The sequence below is a fragment of the Marmota monax genome, unplaced genomic scaffold (assembly GCF_021218885.2).
Source record: "Marmota monax isolate L192 unplaced genomic scaffold, Marmota_monax_Labrador192_F-V1.1 WCK01_AAM20220418_F8-fsc00145, whole genome shotgun sequence".
NCBI classification, from domain to species: Eukaryota; Metazoa; Chordata; class Mammalia; order Rodentia; family Sciuridae; genus Marmota; species Marmota monax.
The window spans coordinates 882,213-895,026 of record NW_026695201.1 but is presented as its reverse complement, the minus strand read 5'-3'; the positions used below and the strand labels follow the sequence as shown (position 1 = coordinate 895,026).

Below are 12,814 nucleotides of genomic sequence, written 5' to 3'. Positions count from 1 at the left end.
AAATCTATTGGCCAAGCAAGACTTGAAGTCGGGCATGAAATGTCTCAACTACAACTCAGGTGGCACAAAGGCAGAGAATTTAAAAAGAAAAAAAAACTGCAAACCTTACATAAATTCAACACAGGTTTTTATTCCAGACACTTCACCAGGAATACAGATACTTCAAAAGCACGTGCTTTGCTCTCTATGTTCTAAAAACTGAAAGAAAGAAACAAAGCTACACAACCGCCACAGAAGTAGACAATGAGGGGTACAGTTGACAGGTGGGGACACACAGATGGAGGGGAGATGGCTCCCCACTGTGGATCAAGGAAGGACCCCTGGAGGATGTGACACCTGGAATTCTTCTGATGATCCACTATATCTAACCCAGCAGAGGTTGCTAGGTTCCTATTCCATTCACAGGTGAAGTCTCAGCCCGGGTCAGAACACACATCCTGCAAGATTCCACTGAGCACATATTGGTAACTGATCATAAACCAGATAAATTATAGAGGCTTCACAAGGACAGTTGAGGTGATGTCATCACCCTGTGGTGTTCAGGTGTAGACTGGGCACCTGGGTAGCTGGGTCCTCACTTCAAAGGGACAGCACTGCAGGGAGCTTCACAGTGTGTCCTAAGTGAACCAAATGAGAACAGAGAAATAACAGACCTTCATAAGGTGGAGGTGAGAACTGAGCAGAAAATGGGAATGGGGCTGAGAGGAGAAGGAAAGTGAGGAAAAAGTCAAAACAGAAGGGAAGAGCATTGGGGAGGAGGGACAAACAGGACAGATGGATACAAAGAACTCACCAGCGTTTCCTAAACCAAAATCCAAGAGCTGTCAGAAGAGCCAGGGCCACTATCACAGCCAAGAGGATCCAGCCCAGGGCACTATGAGGTGCTGCAGATTCAAGTGGACACCAGGACGTTGTTTCCAACCCATTCCCTGTTTTACCCCCTCGCACTCCCTGTTTGCTGTATTAACTATTTTCTTTGAGTTTCTACTGCACCAAGCATTCCTCCTATTTTATTCTTATCCCTTTTCAGAGAGGAATCCTTCTTCTATCCTACAACTTTCTGCATCTACAGATCCCTCATATTTAATTCTTCCATTCCTTGGATTAAAATATTCATTTTCTTTTGGACCTAAAATCTCTAATGTCCCAATTTTTTAGCTGGCCCTCAATTTCTGCTATAGCAGACCTCCTCCCCGGAATTCCAGCCTGGGTCCCACTCTTACCACCCCAGTGGAGGACGAGGTCCTGCCCTCCTAGGCTGCTGTGCTTCACCCTGCAGGCCAGGCCAGCCAGCTCCCCAGCTGCCACATCCAGGGTTGCTCGGAGAAACCACGTCCCATCAGCATTGGGCAGGAAGTCACCTCTCTGAGTGCCCTGCTGCTCCTGTTCCCCTCGCATCCACATCACCCACACGGGCTTTGGGTAGAAGCCAGACAAGTAGCACACCAGCAACAGATGGCCAGGCCCAGGGCTTGGGCCACTGGACAGCCAGGCCTCAGGTTTCACTGCAAAGGACAGAAAAGACATTTAGACACAGACTCTAACATACACTGAGAGGCTCAGAACTCCACATGAGACTACATGGATACATCTTTCCCCCTTCTGGAAATGTCACTCAATATCCTCTTTTTGTCCTGAATTTGACTTTAAAATAGAAAAATTCTTTGAGATGGGCTACAAGACTGACCTTGTCGCTGGAGATGAGCCTTCCCTGCATCTAGAAGACCCAAGGTGAAACGTGGGCAGGTGTCACTGAGGAGCCTCTGTAACCTCTGTGTGTAGTCTTGGTTCTGACTGAGCAGTTTGCAGACTTTCTGGGCCTTTCTTCCACCCTCTGGAGACGGTGACCATGCTTCATTCTGGAAACTCATGAAGTCAGATCCTTGGATAGCTACCTGCTTGAAGCCTAGGAAGCCCTTTCCCAGCGTGCAGTTCACAGCCTACTGTCACCTGTAGGTTAAAGGGATCTGGGGAAGAAGAGTCATGAATTAGAGGAGAAAATGAAGAAAAGGGAGAAAATGGGAATGATATGGAAGCAAAAAGACAACAGAAACAGAAGGGAGTTTGGGGAGTTTAGGGGAAGGACCCCAGTGTGGTTTGGTCAGAGGTTCACAGAAAGGGAAACTGGTAGGAGCTGGAGGTGGAGGAAGAGATGATAATGTGAGGAAGGGAGGGGACTGTTCAAAGGTGATAGCAATGGTGGGGGGGGGGACTTAATGGTTTCTATGACAGTTTAGACAGGGAAGACTGAAGAGATTACATGGGAGAGAAAATCATGCTTTAAAGAGTCCACCAAAGAGTGAGGAAGCAGAAGGCACTTGATTGAAGGCCTGGGTAAAGGGGGGCCACAGTATTCCTCTGAGGGGAGATAATAACACACAGCCCTGCAGGCAATGACAGAGCAGTTCATAAGTGGCAAAAACTAATGCTTTTGAAGAATTGGGTTCTGGTTTATAGCACGTGCCCAGTGTATGGTTTCAGTTTTATGCTGAAGAGGGTGGAGTAAGATTCAGATCACAGAGAAGGTGTTCACTAGAGGAATAAAAGTTCACTGAGACGCCCCACTTCCCCTCCCTTTCTTCTCCCCATCAAGAGAACTGAGCTCACATTTAAACAATAATCTATCACTATAAAATTCCTGAGGTCTGGTGAAGTATATCTGGAAAAAACCTTTCCAGATCCACCAAATCCTTGTTACTGAAGTTGCGCCTGCACCAGGGAAACTGGTAAATGAAGGTACCAGACCTGCTGTTCCAGCTGTGAGTCTGCAGCTCCCCCAACCAGCCTGAGCCCAGATGTACCCAGGAATGGTTGTGAAAGGACGATGACTGGATGACATGAAAGGAGACAGACTCCTCAAACCCTGTGGCAAAAGAATAGATAGAATAGGCAGAAATGTGACATTGGGAGGGAGAGACTTGGAAAGGTCAGTTCCAGAATCTGGAAAAGTGGAGAGCCACCGTTACCTTAGCTGACTATGCTGGCCCCCAGGGTCCCATGCTCTATCAACAGCCTCCATGAGAGCACAGAGGGCTTCAGTTAGAGCACACAGAATGGGGCCAGCTTGGCACTCCTTCTCTCCAGGTGTGTGCAGGGGAAACTACCATCACCACACACACACACACACACACACACACCCATCTGGTCAGTTGCCCCAGTTCTTACCAACACCACTGTCCCCTCCTGGGAAGAGAGCAGCGAGCAAGGGGAGTAGCAGAAACAGCATGGCCCTTGCAGATGCTACTTCTTTTTCTCAGAGAAGTCGTCCTTTGATTTCTGTTGTAAACTAACCTACCCCACAGACCTCTCTTCTGACTTCCTTATTCAACCAACAGACAGACCTCTCCTGCCTGAAAATCTGCTTCCACTCCAAACCCTGACCACCTGCACAGTTTCCCATTTCCCCTGCTCTTCTGACTCTCTGCCCAGTCTTCCAACTTCTCTCATTGTTATGAAATTCCTTTCTGGTCATCTTCCCCTATTTCAACTGTTATGGGACAAGTCTTTTGTGGCCCTGAACAGTCACCTGACCACTAGGGGCATATTTTTCAGTCTTGTGGATGGAACCCAAGGTCTTAAGTATTTTCTGTCATTTTGTCCTGTTGACATTTTGAATTATCCCCCCACATGCTCTCTTCTCTACCCCATGCCCCACTCTGCCATATTCATATCTCTGACATCACCGGTTACTTTACTTACTTTTTCAGAGTCTCCTGTGATTGTCCTCCACAACAGTATAAACAATCACCAACTCTCCATTGTTCTTAGATTGGCCAGTAGCCATCACGGAAACCACAGGGACATGGACACATATACAGAAAGATTTCCTCTGAATTTCATTGATATATTCTCACTCAACAGTCACTTAGCACCTGCCAAGAACAAAGCATCTTGCTAAACTAATGAGTATCCAGTGGTTGATAGTGCAATTGTTTATTAAAGGATCTTTCAGTCTACATAGGGAGAAAAAGGCACCAAGAACTGTAAACCTTGGTGTGCTGGGTTCAAAGAGTAGAGTCTAGATTTTTTTTAAAAAATCCTGCTTGAAAAGTGTAATGTGGCTATCTTTAATGAATGTATGTCCAAACTGTATTTTTACTTCAGTGATTGGTTTGGGGTATTAGTTCTAATATTTTTTAATCCAATGTCCCCACCTAACAGAGTGACTGGCAAGTGGTAGGTATTTAGTAAATATTTGCTCAATGTTTAAATTACTTGAGTCCATGCATACAATTATTATATTTAGTTATGAAGGAGATCTTTAACATAAAACTTTTAAGGAAATTACAAAGGATACTTAAAACCCTACATGATGAAATGAGTATCCTACTTAATTTGACTTAGAATAAAGCATGTTACTAAGCGTAAACTTTACGTACAGGGTTCTGCTAAACTTCCTACTGCTCATAATAAGAAACTAGCCAGAATTTGTAAAACGTTAATAAAGTATTCTGAAATCTTTTACCCAGAATTCCCTTCTCATTGGTCCTACTTAGATGCTCCATAGTTATCTTGTCTTAAGACACTTGCTCCTGGACAGGGTTCCCTTCTTCTTTTATAGTGGTTTTGTTTGTTTGTTTGTTTGTTTTGGGGTCCGGAAAGGGGGCAACAGGGGATGGGGGTGCAGTTACCAGGGATTGAACTCAGGGGCACTTGACCACTGAGCCACATCCCAGCCCTATTTTGTATTTTTTTTATTTACAGAGAGAGACTGGCTTTGAACTCCCAATCCTCCTGTCTCAGCCTCCCAAGCTGCTAGGATTACAAGCATGTCCTACCATGCCCAGCTTTTATAGTGTTTTTAAATATTTAAGCTCTTAAATATGTGTAAATATCACCTTATAAATATGTTTGAGTATTCATTCACTGTCTTGGTTTCTAAGAAAACAAACAATCTCATACAAATTTAGGAAAGAAATAAATTTTTGAAAAGATAAGGGTGCAGAAAGCTGGAAAGAATTCCACTCCCACACTTGCAATTTTTAAAGGCTAAATAACCAAAATCACAACTTGATTGGAGGAGACTTGAAGTATCCGGGCAACATATGAACAACCCCCAAATCCAAGAAAAAACAGACTCCTCCAAGGAAGGATGGGAGGAAAACCTTGTGTACTTGGAACAGTTGACAAACGTTATACAAGTCAGTTAAAAGAATCCGATAAAATTGGTAACAAATTACCAAAGGCCAAGATGGTTTTACAGAAGGCCATCATTCACAGACACAGGGAGAGTTCACACCAGTCTCCAGACTGTTTTTCACAGACCCAAGCAAGAGCCCCTGAAAGACTGGAATCTGAGATGAAATCAGATACATAATCTCATGACGCAATTGTGAGGAATGACAGCAGCTGGCTACATGGAAAGGTAGGAAATCCCAACAAGGTCTTTTTGCTTTATTTTCTACCCACAAAGAAAGCCTTAACCTGACAGGGAGAGGCCAGAAATCTCTGCAGCCCTCAGGGTACAGGGGAAACCCCACTACACTTGGGGGAAAGAAAAAAATGGAAAGAGACAAGATAGCACCCTGCTCCTAGACGAACAGAAGGAACCAGACTGCTAGGAAAAAGTCAGGAGCAATTCTATATCCCAAACCTACTGAGGGCCATAGCCAAATAGGAATGACGCATGGCATTTTTGGTTGAAAGGTGACCCCAGCAAGCCATTGAGATGATAATGATTATGTTAAGATGGGCATTCAATTGGAGATTAGACCCCTGCTGTCTGCCTAGGCCTGCTACTTTGGAGCTCTCCCGGGACTCCCGGGACTCCCGGAGAGTTCCCATTGGTTGGGGAAGTGCCTTAGGAGGGAATTCCGGAGGAGGGATTTCCTTTTGGTGTAGTGTGTCCCGGGAGAAGGCCCCGTGCGTGGCATTTTCGCGGGAGATTTGGAAATAAAGTTTGTTCCTGCTTGAGTGGCTCGTGATTTTGTGCCCAGCCAGACTGCGGCACAAACCCAAAATATAAAAAACAAGTCACCTGCTTAGCAATGAGATGAAACAAGACAGTGCCTTTCATCCCTCTCCCCAGCAGCATAGCAAACAGCCAGCAGCAAGATCACTCCTACAATGACATTCTTCACCCAATTACAAAAAGCAGTCCTTCAATTCATTTAGAAAAATAGCAGACCCAGAGCAGCCAAAGCAATTCCAAGCTGTAACAGTAGTGCTGGAGGCGTCACAGTATCCAACCTCAAGTTAAACCACCGAGCTAGAGTAACAATAACTTCAGGATACTGGCATGGAATACAGACACATAGACCAATGGAACGGAACAGAAATCAGAGACAAATCTGAACAGATGTAGCCGTCTGATCTTTAACAAAGATATATGTCCAAGAAAAGTCTTTTTTTCTTCTTTTTGGACAAATGGTGCTGGGAAAGCTAGAAATGCCTATGTAGAAGAAGAAAACTAGATCCTTCTCTCTCACACTGCACAAAAGTCAACTCAAATGGATCAAAGACCTAGGACTTAGACCAGAAACTTGACGACTCCTAGGAGAAAACTTAGGATCAGCACTCTAACATTCAGAAGCAGGCAATGACTTCCTCGGTAGAACTTCTAAGTCTCAGGAAATAATACCAAGAATTAATATATGAGATGGCATCGAATTAAAAGTTTCTTCACGGCCAAGGAAACAAGAGCATGAAGCAAGAACCTACAGAATGGGAAAAAGATTATTTGCCATCTACTTCTCCAAGAGAAGATTAATATCCCAAACACACAAAGAACTCAAAAACCTTATACACACACAGACACAGACACACACACACACACACACACACACACACACCAAAAAAATCAATTAACCCAATCAAAAAATCAGTAAAAGAATTAAACAAGCCAAGTGTGGTGGTGCATGCCTGTGATCCCAGCAAGCTCAGGAGGCTGAGGCAGAAGAATTGCAAGTTCAAATCCAGCCTCAGCAAAAGCAAGATGCTAATCAACCCAGTGAGACCCTGTCTCTAAATAAAATACAAAATAGGGATGGGGATGTGGCTCAGTGGTTGAGTGCCCCTGAGTTCAATCCCTGGTACCCCCCACCAAAAAAAAAAAAGTAACTGAATGGATATTTCTCAAAAGAAGAAATAAAAATGGCTGACAATTACATGAAAAAAATTTTTGACATCTTTAGCAATCAGAAAATGCAAATCAAAACACTAAGATTTTACCTCACTTCAATTAGAATGGCAACCAATGAGAATACAAATAATAATGAATGCAGGAGAAGATGGGGGTGAAAACAGTGATATAGACACTACAGTGTTTACAGCAGTTCAATTCACAATAGCCTAGCTAAGGGACCAACCTATGTACCTATCAACAGATGAACAAATAAAGAAAATGTGGTAAATACACACAATGGAATATCACTCAACCTTAAAGGAGAATGAAATTATGGCATTTGTTGATAAGTGGATAGAACTGGAGACTAACACACTAAATGAAATAAGCCAGTCCCAAAGACCTAAAAGCCAAATGTTCTCTATGACACACAGATTCTAACACACAACAAGTGGGGGAAGAGAGAGAATAGAAGTTTATTGGAATAGACAAAGGAGAATGAAGGGAAGGGAGGAGGATGGGAATAGGAAAGACAGTAGGACAAATTGGACATCACTTTCCCAAGTCATATAAGAATACATGACCTGTGTAACCCCACATCATGTACAACCACAAGAATGGGAAGTCATACTCCATGTATGTATGTCAATAATCAATATTTATAATAATTATATAATAATAATTATACATGACTCTACTGTCATGTATGTCTGAAAAGAACAAATATGATAATATGACTGTTTTATAAAAAGAAAAAATTGAACTGGCCAGGGCAGAAAGAAAGTCCCCTTCTCTCATCCACGTACTTCCACGGACCTCTATCTGGTGACAAGATCGCCAGGCTCACGTAATTGGAAATCTGAAAGAGGCAAAATGAGTCTGTGGATCTCTTGGACCCAGGGCTGGCTCCAAAGGGCATATAGACAGTACAGTCACAGATAATTTAATTATCTTGTGATCACCAGCTTGAATTTTATAGGAGTTTTATTGAATTTCTGTTTCATAAGAGAAGTTCAGTGAAACTTGCATGGGAGCTCATAGGAGCCTCCCCAGCTATAGAGGTTCCTCCTCCACAGCCTCACCTGCATGCTCAGCCCTCCTCCACCTGCTCCCCACTGTCTGGGGCCTTGGCAACTCCATACTCTGCCTCTCCACCTCCATCCTGCCACCACTGCAGTGACCAGGTCTCATTGCAGGGACAGGGCAGGCCCCTTCTGTCATCAGCCTCTGCCACTGTCTCATACCTTGCAGGCACAAAGGGACAATGGGACACGCACCAACAGTGTGTGGGAAGAACACAGGTGCAGCTCTCCCATCCAGGGTCTGAACCGAGTTCTTTTGTAACTGGTCAGGGTGAGCCTCTTGCCCACTCTTCTTCCAAGTATCAGATGCATGTGCATGTATTTGGTTGCAATTTTTCAATGGTCACCCATGTTCCAAGTGACGGGGTGACCACTTTGAGAAGGGGAAATTATCTTTCACATTCATTCCAGCAGACGCAAAGGTCATTTGAGCAGCTAGGGCAGGTGGCACTAGGCAGCCAGCCAGCAGTTTGCACCTAGTCATGGAATGGGACCCCCAGGTGCCCAAGAGTTCCTGCAGTCATCCTGTAAGCATCCCTGTGCCCAAGGGACACAACATCAGCAAATCAGATAAAAACACACAGACATAACCTTCTATAGAAATAAGAAGTTTTGTATTTTAGTAGCTTTAAAAGCACTTCCCCCCACTGCCTTTTGAACACAAACCTGCTATTCTCTGAATCTTTATTTCTTCCCCAAATTCACACACTGGAATCCTAACCACCCATGTGATGAGACTAGGAGGCAGGGCCTTTGGAAGGTGATTAGGTCATGCTATCTCAATCATCAGAAATAAGATTATTGCCTTAAAAAAGGGACCCCAGGGAGGCCCCATTACGCTTCCACCATGAGAAGACATCTTCTGAAGGTGCCTTTGATGAATCAAAATGCAGATCCCACTAGAAACCAAATCTACTTTGGACTTCCCAGTCTCCAGAAGTGTGAAAAATCAATTTATGGCATTTATAAACCGCCCAGTCTGTGGCATTAATAGCCTCAAGGGCTGACAAGGCTCCACATTTTCACTTATCCCTGAATTTCACAAAATATTTGACGGCTGCTCTTGAGAGTGAGGTGTGAAAAGCAAGGAGAGGACGGTTGGTTTGGGGTGGGAAAGAGAGGAAAGAAAATCAACTAAATTAGGAAAGAAGATCTGGAACCAAGAGGTTGTGAGCTGATAAGACACGGAGGAGGCGGAGGAGGAGGAGGAGGGGGGGGAGGAGGAGGAGGAGGAGGAGGAGGAGGGGGAGGAGGAGGAGGAGGAGGAAGAGGAGGAGGAGGAGGGGGAGGAGGAGGAGGAGGAGGAGGGGGAGGAGGAGGAGGAGGAGGAGGAGGGGGAGAGGAGGAGGAGGAGGGGGGGAGGAGGAGGAGGGAGGAGGAGGAGGAGGAAGAGGAGGAGGAGGAGGGAGAGGAGGAGGGGGAAGAGGGGGGGGGGAGGAGGAGGGGGAGGAGGGGGAGGAGGAGGAGGAGGAGAGGAGGAGGAGGGGGAGGAGGAGGAGGAGGAGGGGGGGAGGAGGAGGAGGGGAGGAGGAGGAGGAGGAGGAAGAGGAGGAGGAGGAGGGGGAGGAGGAGGAGGAGGAGGAGAGGAGGAGGAGGAGGAGGGGAGGAGGAGGGGGAGGAGGAGGAGGGGGAAGAGGAGGAGGAGGAGGAGGGGGAGGAGGGAGGAGGAGGAGGAGGAGGAAGAGGAGGAGGAGGGGAGGGGGAGGAGGAGGAGGGGGAGGGGGAGGGGGAGGAGGGGGAGGGGGAGGAGGGGGAGGGGGAGGGGGAGGGGGAGGGGGAGGAGGAGGAGGAGGGGGAGGAGGGGGAGGGGGGGGGGAGGAGGAGGAGGAGGAGGAGGAGGGGGAGGAGGAGGAGGAGGAGGGGGAGGAGGAGGAGGAGGAGGAGGAGGAGGGGGAGGGGGAGGAGGAGGAGGGGGAGGGGGAGGAGGAGGAGGAAGAGGAGGAGGAAGGGGAGGGGGAGGAGGAAGGGGAGGGGGAGGAGGAGGAGGGGGAGGGGGAGGAGGAGGAGGGGGAGGGGGAGGAGGAGGAGGAGGAGGGGGAGGGGGGGAGGAGGAGGAGGAGGAGGAGGAGGAGGAAGAGGGGTGTTTTAGTCAGCCTTGTTGCCTCTGTGACCAAAGGACCTGACAAGAACAATTTGAAGGAGGAAAAGTTTACTTGGGGGCTCACTGTTTCAGAGCTCTTGGTCCACAAGTGGCCAACTCCACTCCTTGGGGCCCAAGTTGGAGGCAGAACATGGGTCGCTGATGGTTGTGGGCTCCCTCGTCACAGGAAAAGATGAGGAAAGGTCAGGGTGGGTAAGATACATGCTGATTGTAACTCAGCCAGCTGGTGTCCCAGCTCTCCTAGGGACATCCAGGATTCTTCCCTTTGTCACAAGACCTTCCCTCAGGATCCCTCTTCTTGAATTGTTGTTGCTCAGGCTTCAGACATGCTTGTGTGGCTTCCTAACTCTTGTTCCCTGCGCACCACCCTAACTCCTGGATTCCTCCTTCCCACACAGCTTTTCCCAGAACACAGATGGAGGCTGCCCTGCCCACAGGAGCTCACTGTGCCCTCTGAATTCCCACCTCGCCAACACCAATCTCAGTCTCCCTCTCTGGGAAACCCACGCCCGTCCTGACTTCTGGCCCTTTCTGGGCTCCTCATTTTCCCTCTCAAACTTCCTCAGGTTTTTCTCCTGCCTTTGTGGCTCCCTGCAGATGGCCTACGTGTTCTCCTTGCAGGGAAAGGAGCTTCAGACTGAGCGTCAAGGTCATCTCTTCAAGGTCATCTCCTGCAAGGGTCACCTGCATTGCATTAGGATGTCAACACTCTGGCCTCAGTTCAAAAGAACTGAATACTGGCTAGTACCACTTATGGCTCTGACGCTCCTTGTCACCTACCGTGCCCCCCTCTCCACCCATCCCTGTGTCCTCTTCCCACTCTGCTCCTCCCTCCTTCCTTCTCACTCCACGATGTTTTCACTGTCAGTCTTCACTTACCTTGATCTCAGCTCCCAGGGCCTCATCTCTGTTTTCTTACTCTGTTCTTTCAGTCTATGCTCCATTCTTCCTCCTCGATGCCCTTTCCAATCCTAGAACATGAATGTGTCCCATGGCCCTTGGAATTCTCTATGTCACTATAGAAGACACAGTCCCCCAGTGGTTCCTGTCAAGGTGGCCCATGACATAGCTTTAAAAGACCTGGCTCTGTGGCGCAATGGATAGCACATTGGACTTCTAGATAAAAGACCTGCCAGGAGGAAACACCCAGAAAGGTGAGCTTTTATTTTAAACTCTTGAAGACAGAGCTGCATTCACAATGAAATAAGGGAAGTCTTCTTGAGGGAAAAAAAAAAAAAAGCAAAGAAAAAATATAATCTGACGCCAGTTTACAAATATCGTTAGGTCCAGGTTCCCTAGTGGTTGGGCTATGAAGCCAGTGTAGCTACTCACTAAATCTTGGTTGCTTTTGCTTTTCTCATTCTGAGAATTACAAATCACTGGTCTGAGTTTTGAGTTGACAGATATCTACTTGCATGATCCTGGAATAAAATGCATACGATAAAAAGTGATTGCAAATTTTGAATACCTCTGTGACACCTGGTAAAATTTAAAGCAAAGTTGATCCAGAGATCCCCCTCAAACAAGCCATGAAGGCCATCCATGCAAAAGCCTTTCTTAGCTGCCGCACATACAATCTTTTAAAAGCATGACTTCTTTCTAGGGGAGGGAGGTAGAAGAATCGTCTAACCTTGGCTTTTGAGTTTGTGATCTTGTCTTAATTTTTATGTTGGCTGTTAGTGAAACATGCCGATATGTGTTTTCAAGAATTTTTGTTTAAGGACGTGTTATATGAAAGGTTACAAAATGAAGATTTGAATATGTACGCAAGATAGCACACAAGTGTACAAGTGATTATTAACCTTGTTGTTTTATAAATTTGTATGAACTGGAGTATCTGTTGCCCATGACTATACATGTGCAAATAAATGTGGCTTAGACTTGTGTGACTGCTTAAGGAAAAAAAATAGAGATCCCAGAAATAAACCCACACATCTACACTCAACTGAATCTCACAAAGGCTGCTAAAACATATATTGGAGAAATAACAGTCTCTTCAATTAATCATGCTGGGAAAAATGGATATCCACATGTAGAACACAGAAACTGGACCCCCATCTCTGATCCTGTACAAAACTCAACTCAAAATGGATAAAAAGCTTAAATGCAAGACTTGAAATTTCAAATTAGTAGAGGAAACAGAGGAATTAGCTCAAGATATTGGCACGAACAATGATTTTTCTGAACAAAACCCAAAAAATCACAGGAAACAAAAACAAAAATTGACAAATAAAATAACATCAAACTGAAAAGGCTCTGCACAGCAAAGGAAGCAATTAACAAAGTGAAGAGACAATGTACAGAATGGGAGAAAATGCTTGTCACCTATGTACCTCACAGAGGGTTAAGACCAAGAGTACATAGGGAACTCCAAAAAGAGCTTAATAACAAAAACGTAATACATTTAAAATGGACAAATGATCTGGAAAGGCATTTCTCAAATAAAGAAATGCAAATGACCAATAAATACATGAAGAAATAATATAATTAGCCATCAGGGAAATGCAAGTCAAAACTAAATGAGATATCATCTCACCCCATTTACAACGACGGGTTGAGTGTAGTGGC

The 12,814-nt window shown here is 45.7% G+C and overlaps 1 pseudogene; it reads right to left on the bottom strand.

The window, feature by feature from the left end:
• Positions 1–499: 499 nt before the first annotated feature.
• On the bottom strand, positions 500–3,226 carry LOC124082574 (T-cell surface glycoprotein CD1a-like; annotated as a pseudogene).
• Positions 3,227–12,814: the final 9,588 nt, after the last annotated feature.